An 8,404-nucleotide genomic window follows, 5' to 3' on the forward strand; every position below is an offset into this window, starting at 1 on the left:
GCTTACAATCTTAAGGTTCCTAGGCCTGTCAGGAAGTGATAATTTTTACTTAATTCCTTGTAAGGCTGGAAACTGTTGAAATCTGGCATTTTATGCAAATTTTCAAATATGACATTTTCAGTCAAATCCATGGTAATATGACCAATATTTCTGATTGTGTCCTCCTGTAAAGATAAATCAGATTTTTACTGAAATTATGTTATTACATAGATTGTCATAAAAATTAAGAATACTTATGAATAGTTTTTGAATTGTCAAGGAATTAAATTGGGAGAGAAATCAAAGGGTTTTAATTTTTTTCACAAAATTATCGTTTACCAAATTTGTGTAAATCATCTATAGCTTAAGAGATAATTTTTTCTTAAATCTTGAAAACAAACTACATAATCAATAATGTTTTAAATAATGTTTTAAATAAAATAATAAAAACACTATTTTCATCAGTTATTTTTATTGCTTGATCTTGATTAGCAGTTTTATGAACCTATAAGTTTTATGAACCATGAGTTTTATTAATCCATAAGTTTTATGAACCTATAAGTTTTTAAAATCAGAGTTCTAGACATTTTTATTTATGTCATTGCCCTTAAAGTTGTCATAAATCTGCTCAAGAATACTTGTTAGAGTCCTTTCCATGAAAGGCAATTTTGGATTATAGCTAATTGTAAATACTTTTAGAGAAGAATTTAAAGCAATAATTGTGAATGACAAAAAGCTAGAATAGTCATGGATAAAAATCTGATGAAAGTTTTTAATTGACAAGGAAATTTATTTATTATTATTACCTATTACATTTTAAAATATCAATCAGAATTATGACTGGCTGAATCACATCAAGGCTATCAGACTTTTGTAAATGTGATACAACTGAAAATCATAAAATGTGCACATCAATAATACATCCATACAAATATAACTTTAAAGAAGATTAAGCTTAACCAAAATTATGACTGACAATATATTAGATTTTTGTAAGTTTATGTGGATTTTGAAACAACTATATAGATAACATACCCCTGAATGTAACTTAAAGAAGATTTAGCATCACTTAGTATTTGACAATGTTTTCCCCGTATACTTTACTAAATAAGACTAATCATTTAACAAGACATATGTTCTTGACATATGGGCCGAACTGAGAAATTTCAAACTTAATTATAGATCAGAAAATCTTCATTTTAGAGCCCAGAGCCCCATTTGACTGCCTCTGACACCTGCTCAGCTCCCTGTCCAGGCGAGGACGCCATCTTGTGGGGTTGAGTGTCTTGAACTGAGGGCAGCAACTATGACTGAGTTGCTGTTGGTGGTAACAAAAGCCTCAGCAGGTGGGGAAGATGAAAAGTAGCAGGATCAAGCTGGGAGATGGGACACCAAACAGTTGAAGAGACTGAATCAGGTGATCTTTTCAGTCAGCTACAATGGTAAGTTCTACAAGAATGTGATGGAGGTGGTGAATGATCAAAACTTGCTTATTTCAGTGATGTTCCTGTAGGTGCAGTGTACTCTCGGGTGGCTCATTCACAGAATCAGAAAAGACTTTACATCATGATACTAGGATATCTGGCTCCTTACCAAAGGCTAGGAATAGGAACTACAATGTTAAATCATGTCTTAAACATGTGAAAAATATGGCACTTTTGACATCTGTCTGCATGTCCAGATCAGCCATGAGTCGGCAGTTAACTTCTATAGGAAGTTTGGCTTTGAGATTACGGAGCCCAAGAAGAACTATAAAACCATAAAGCCTGCATATGCTCATGTGCTGCAGAAAAATCTCAAGTTGTCTTTTGGTCAGAATGCAGATGTGCAAAAGACAGACAACTGAACAAATTACCTTCTCAAAAGGAGAAAGAAAGAAAGCTGAAGGCAATAATATATAACCTGAAAATCATGTGCAGTGAGATACAGCAAAAGTTGAACTTCTGAGATACGAATCTAAAATACTTGAAGAGAAAAAATCTACCTCTAGAAGTAATATTATCATTTTAAATAAAAAAGACAGCATTTCCAACCTGAAAACAGGGAAATTAATTGGATCTCAGGAAGAAATTTGTCAGAAATAGATACTGTTTGCAGTTTAGAAGATGACTGTTACAGAAACAGATTTCAAAATTAAAAATCAAAACTTTTTGAATTTTATTAAAAGCAAATCAACATTTCAATAAAACCATACTGTTTTACTGTAAGGGACAAAGATTTAGTTTCATATTAGTTTATTTTAATACTAAAAAACTTATAAATATTCTTATACATTTAGTTATAGACAACCTGATTACAAACAAAATTTCTTTTATAAATTCCTCTTTAAAATTGTTTTCATGATTTATTCAGACCATTGTTGGCATGTTTGGAATTTTAATCTTGTCCTATGCTTGCTCCTTTTAAAACAAGCATTTTACTTTAGTACAAAAATTATCACACAAGATTTTTTTTCTACAAAATTGTTTAACCTCCTTTGCCAAAAATACATTTTCATACCCATAACTTTTGTTACATCTCTCTCATCTATTTACTAGTTTTTTTAATCTTGTTTTAATTTTTTTCCTAAATCTATTTGTTGAAATAATCTTTAAACAACCTCTGAATTTTACAATATTATTTTTAAAAGAACATATTTTAGGTTTGTAAATAGTTTTTTATGAAAAAAATCTTGTTTTTGATACATTTTCTATACAGAATTATATTGATTTTGATTTATTTATTTATTTTATTTATTTATTTATTTATTTTTGCGAAGGAGTGTTGCTCTGTCGCCCAGGCTGGAGTGCAGTGATGCGATCTCAGCTCGCAGCAACCTCTGCCTACCAGGTTCAAGCGATTCTCCTGCCTCAGCCTCCTGAGTAGCTGGGATCATAGGCATGTGCCACCATGCCCAGCTAATTTTTGTATTTTTAGTAAAGACGGGGTTTTGGCACGTGGGCCAGGCTGGTCTAACTTCTGACCTCAGGAGTTGGCCTCCCAAAGTGTTGGGATTACAGGCGTGAGTCACTGTTTCTGGCCCAGAATTATATAGATATTAATTAGAATTTTAACTCTTAGTAACCTAATATCTACCAGGCAGTGTTAAACCATCTGTCATTTATCAGTATTTTATAGAATGGAAGCCATTTTATATATTTCAAAACATGTTTTCCTATAGCATAATTTTTGTATGTACTGATAGACTCTAGTATATTTACTATTTCTATATAATTTAAGAAACCATGAACAAATGTATTTTTGTTCAACAATCAGTTGCTTTTGTTAAATTTGGAAATGACCCAGTTATTTAGTGAATGTTTATTATTTATTTAACATAAGATAACTTTACAATTTTAAATTACACGAAAAGTTTATAAACATTTATCTCATTTACGTAAATTTTATTTAATTTTACCAGTTTACCTTTATTATCTATGATAATTGACATATTAAAACTAGAATATTTTCAAATTATTTTCCTATCAATTATTATTATAGCCTGTGACTCTCAGGTGTTCACTTAAGAACTTAAATTTAATTACATGAGTATTTTATCAATAATTCAAAAAATACGGTGGTTTTCATTAAACTGACAATATAAAATTACCCTTAATGTATCAAAGAATTACAGAAAGATTATTCTGTTTTAGGCTGGGTTTATAGTTTTACAACCTGTGTGTCAAATCTTGACACTTTAAACCATCTAGCCCAGATAAATATAAAAGTGACCAGTAAATTCAGGCAGAAATATATGTTGACAATCCTGCAGATTTTTCTTTCTTACTTTACCAATAATTTTAAAAGCAGTGAATTTATTAAAGCTATACCTACGTCACATGAACTAAAAGTCATTTGGGTTATATATTGTATAATTTTATATGAGTGCTCACTTATTTAAGCCAATTTAAATAAAATTTCATAATGAATGTCTGGCCAACTGCACTAGGTTTTACCATGTAGATACAACATACAACAATATATTTACATATCAAGTTTACCTAAACACACGTATATACACACAGTGATTTTATAGTCTTTATTTTAGTCATGAGACAGTAAACTATAGAAACTCACTGGTTTATTAAACAGTTGTATTCAAATTATATTTTTTATAAAATTGGTACATCCTCACATGACTAAATTTTATTTGCCTGATAGGCAATCTAATGAAGGCTGTGGACCAAAATTTTGTATAAAGCAGCACTTTCCATAGCAATTGGACTTTTTTACACTATTTTTTCCTTTTTTCCCTTTCTTTTTAGCTTTAAGTAAATTTAGGATTAAATATTTGACACTTACATTTTTGCTAGGATTGGCTGAGTTGTACAAGAAAAACAAATTTAAGAGTAGCCTTGAATCTTTCTTTTGTTTTTTGACTAGACAAATATGAGCGGGAAACCATTTTAGTAAGTCTGGATTTTTTTCCTTTTTTTTTTTTCTTTTTCCTTTTGGCCCTTGCATAGCAGACAATGTGAACTTTTATCTTATTTAACAAAGACATCTTATATTATTTCCCTGATCTTAAGAGTTTGACTTGTTTGATCTGTTAGCCAAACTTTTATAAACTTTAATTTTGTTTTTTTTTAGACTATTAATCTTTAACTATTCTACTATCCTAATTGTTAGTCAAACATAATTACATTTATATTTCCAAATTACCATGAAGCTGTTGTAGCTTGTAAAGCCATTGATTTGAAAATTCTGTAAAATCTATTTTTTTAAAAAAATGCCTTGGCTGGAATGCCATAAGAATTGAGTTTTGGCTTCACACCAGTACAAAAGTCAGTAGATTTAAAATAGGCAGAAAAGAAAAACAGAGAAATAGAAAACCTTGACAAATTTACATGTCAATTCTCTAGTTTCAGGGCTCTTTTTTTTTTTTTTTAAGAGAGTTTGACTGATGACCATTTGAGCTTTTAATTTTTCTTAATGTAATTTTCCCATCAATTAAACAATGTATATAAGAATGGACCATATTATATTGCTAGCTGTTATCCCAGAAAACCTAGCATGTCTTAATATTTGAAAGTAACGTTTTTATACATTAATCTCTTGAGAGAAAAGAGAAGCTTATAAATCCTGTTAGAAAATGTCAGGAGTTTTCAGGACACAGGCATGGGCAAGGACTTCATGACTAAAACACCAAAAATAATGGCAACAAAAGCCCAAATACACAAATGGGATCTAATTAAACTAAAGAGCTCCTGCACAGTGAAAGAAACTACCATCAGAGTGAAAAGGCAACCTACAGAATGGGAGAAAATTTTTGCAATCTACCCATCTGACAAAGAGATAATATCCATAATCTACAAAGAACTTAAACAAATTTACAACAAAAAATCAACCCCATCAAAAAGTGGGCAAAGGATATGAACAGGCACTTCCTAAAAGAAGAAATTTATGCAGCCAACAGACACTTGAAAAAATGCTCATCATCATTCGCCATCAGAGAAATGCAAATCAAAACCACAATGAGATACCACCTCACACCAGTTAGAATGGTGTTCATTAAAAAATCAGGAAACAACAGGTGCTGGAGAGGATGTGGAGAAATAGAAACTCTTTTATACTGTTGATGGGACTGTAAACTAGTTCAACCATTATGGAAGACAGTGTGGCAATTGCCTCAAGGATCTAGAACTGGAAATACCATTTGACCCAGCCATCCCATTACTGTGGATATACCCAAAGGATTATAAATCATGCTGCTATAAAGACTCATGCACCCGCATGTTTATTGCGGCACTCTTCACAATAGCAAAGACTTGGAACCAACCGAAATATCTATTGATGATAGACTGGATTAAGAAAGTGTGGCACATATACACCATGGAATACTATGCAGCCATAAAAAAGGATAAGTTCGTGTCCTTTGCGGGGACATGGATGCAGCTGGAAACCATCATTCTCAGCAAACTATCACAAGGACAGAACACTAAACACCCCATGTTCTCACGCATAGGTTGGAATTGAACGATGAGATCACTTGGACACAGGGTAGGGAACATCACACACTGGGGCCTGTCGTGGGTTCGGGGGAGGGGGGAGGAGGGATAGCCTTAGGAGATATTCCTAATGTAAATGATGAGTTAATGGGTGCAGCACACCAACATGGCACATGTCTACCTATGTAACAAACCTGCACGTTGTACACATGTACCCTAGAACTTAAAAGTATAATAACAATAATTAAAAAAAAGAAAATGTCAGGAGTTTAGATCAGTGTTTTATAGTGACTTTCAATGAACCATCTCATGTCCAGCATTTAGAGTGTATATTTTTACTCCCAGAAAACTCAGAAGCAAAACAAATGAGTCAAATCATTTGCATATGTAAAATAATAAAATCAAAAGAAACCAAGATAAGGGTGTTGTCAAAATTTTTAGCCCATATGTGCAGATTAAACAAAATGTTAAATTAGACATGTAGGAAAAAACCAAAATAAATTCACCTGAAAAGACATGCCTCAGAGACCGAATGTAAATTCCATAGAAACCAGAGTACTCAACCCAGAAAGACACTTGTATTTATACAAAAAAAAAAAAAAAACTTACCAGAAAAGATAAAAAGTATTTTATTATCCCAAGAGGCATCCTTGATTTAAGGCTGCCTTATACAAACATATACTATTAACTTATTCGCACATATGCTATCAACTGACATGATAGAGGCATCAGTGTTTTCTAAAAAAGAAAGAACGATGTTTTCGATAAATGGCATTAATTTATATATCTATTTTGAATTAAAAAACTAAGCATCTACCTCATTCCCTATTTAAAATCAATTTCAAATAGTTTAAAGATCTAAATATAAAATACAAATCATAAAGCTTTTAGAAGAAAGCATCAGGGGTATCTTTGTGACATTGGAGTATATACAAAATTTTGAACAGAATAAACAAAGCAATAAAAATATAAAATTAAAGATTAATCAACTTGGAGAAGCCCTTTTCATCAAAATTAACAGTGTCAAAAGGGCCACCCTTGTAATAAAAGAGCACATTTTATTACACATGCTTCATCAAATATACATGTGTATCTGACAGAGGCCTCATCTGCAAAATGTGAAAGTAGTTCTTACAAATAAATACATAATTGATATGAAAATCAATGTAAAAGTGGAGAAAAGACATGAATGAACACTTTTCAGAAGAAAATATGTAAATGACCATTGCACATATGAAAAGGTTCTCAGTGTATTCATCATTAGGATAATGAAATTTGAAACAATGATACCCACACCATACAGAATGGCTAGGTCTCGACAAGGATAGTGAGCAATCGTAACGATTATGTCTTTCTCATTGGAGTGCACGTTGCTATAATTACTCCGTAAACTCATTTGGAAATATTTACTAATGCTGAACTTGTGTTTATTATGACATAGCAATCCCAGTCTAAGAAGTATATGCAAATGGAAATACAGATTTATGTTAATTGAAACATACAATAGAATGTTCATATCATCACTATTCATAAAACCTCTAGAATAATGAATAAGTAATGTGTGGCATACATATAATGTTTAATTGTGCACAGAAATGAGAATGAGCCATGTAGAACTACTGTGACAATACATTGAATGAAAGAACCCAGGAATGGAAACATAACATACATAGGATTTTACTCATGTAACAAAAATATCTGTACGTTATGTTGTTAGAAGTCAGAATAGTAGCTGTACATTTTTTGCATGTGTTGGGAGAAGTTCATGGAGGAAAAGAGAATGAAGGATTCTTATGGGGTCCTGACAATGTTTTATTTTGTTGTTGTTGTTGTTTCTGTTTAATCTGGATTCTGGTTACGTAGGTTGAGTTTATAACAGTTGAGTTAAAAATTAGGTTTGTAAAAATTTATGTTTTGGACATTTACTTATTTGCTTATATGCATATTCTACTTCAATAATAAACCTAAAATCCCACAAAATACAGAAAAAAACCAACTACACATTTATTACTTTCTCATGTAAATTTTTGAAATAATGCAATAGGCAGTGTTTAAGCACTTTATTGTATCCTTAGCTACAAAGCCATAAAAATTCACTGTATTGGAAAAGAGATATTAAGAGTTACAAGAAAAAAAATTATGTTTTAATTCCAGATCTCTGTGTTGCGATAGAGAAAATATAACCAAGAAAAGTGGTGGAAAGGTAACTAAAATAACTCTACTTGTTTGAAAATATAAATGTATTCTATAATTAGCAGATGTCCCATTGGCTTTGTTTGAAGCTTCCAAATGCTTTAGGCATAATTAACACATTGTGTTCCATCTCCTCAGGGAGGGTCTCAAAGGAGGAAAGAAACGCATAAATTTTTCTTATTGGGTTACTTTAGGGACACTTGGAAAGCACAGAAAGATCCCTTTTTAGAGGTTAGTAGACTACACCTGTTTCTGTGGCTACACCTCAGAGTTCCAGTTACACTTCATGGTCTTATATTCCTTTA

At 31.6% G+C, this 8,404-nt stretch overlaps 1 pseudogene; it reads left to right on the forward strand.

Annotated features, from left to right (window-relative positions):
* Positions 1-1,108: 1,108 nt before the first annotated feature.
* LOC126936184 (N-alpha-acetyltransferase 50-like) lies at positions 1,109-1,825 on the forward strand (annotated as a pseudogene).
* Positions 1,826-8,404: the final 6,579 nt, after the last annotated feature.

Source organism: Macaca thibetana, chromosome 14, assembly GCF_024542745.1.
Source record: "Macaca thibetana thibetana isolate TM-01 chromosome 14, ASM2454274v1, whole genome shotgun sequence".
Lineage (NCBI taxonomy): Eukaryota > Metazoa > Chordata > Mammalia > Primates > Cercopithecidae > Macaca > Macaca thibetana.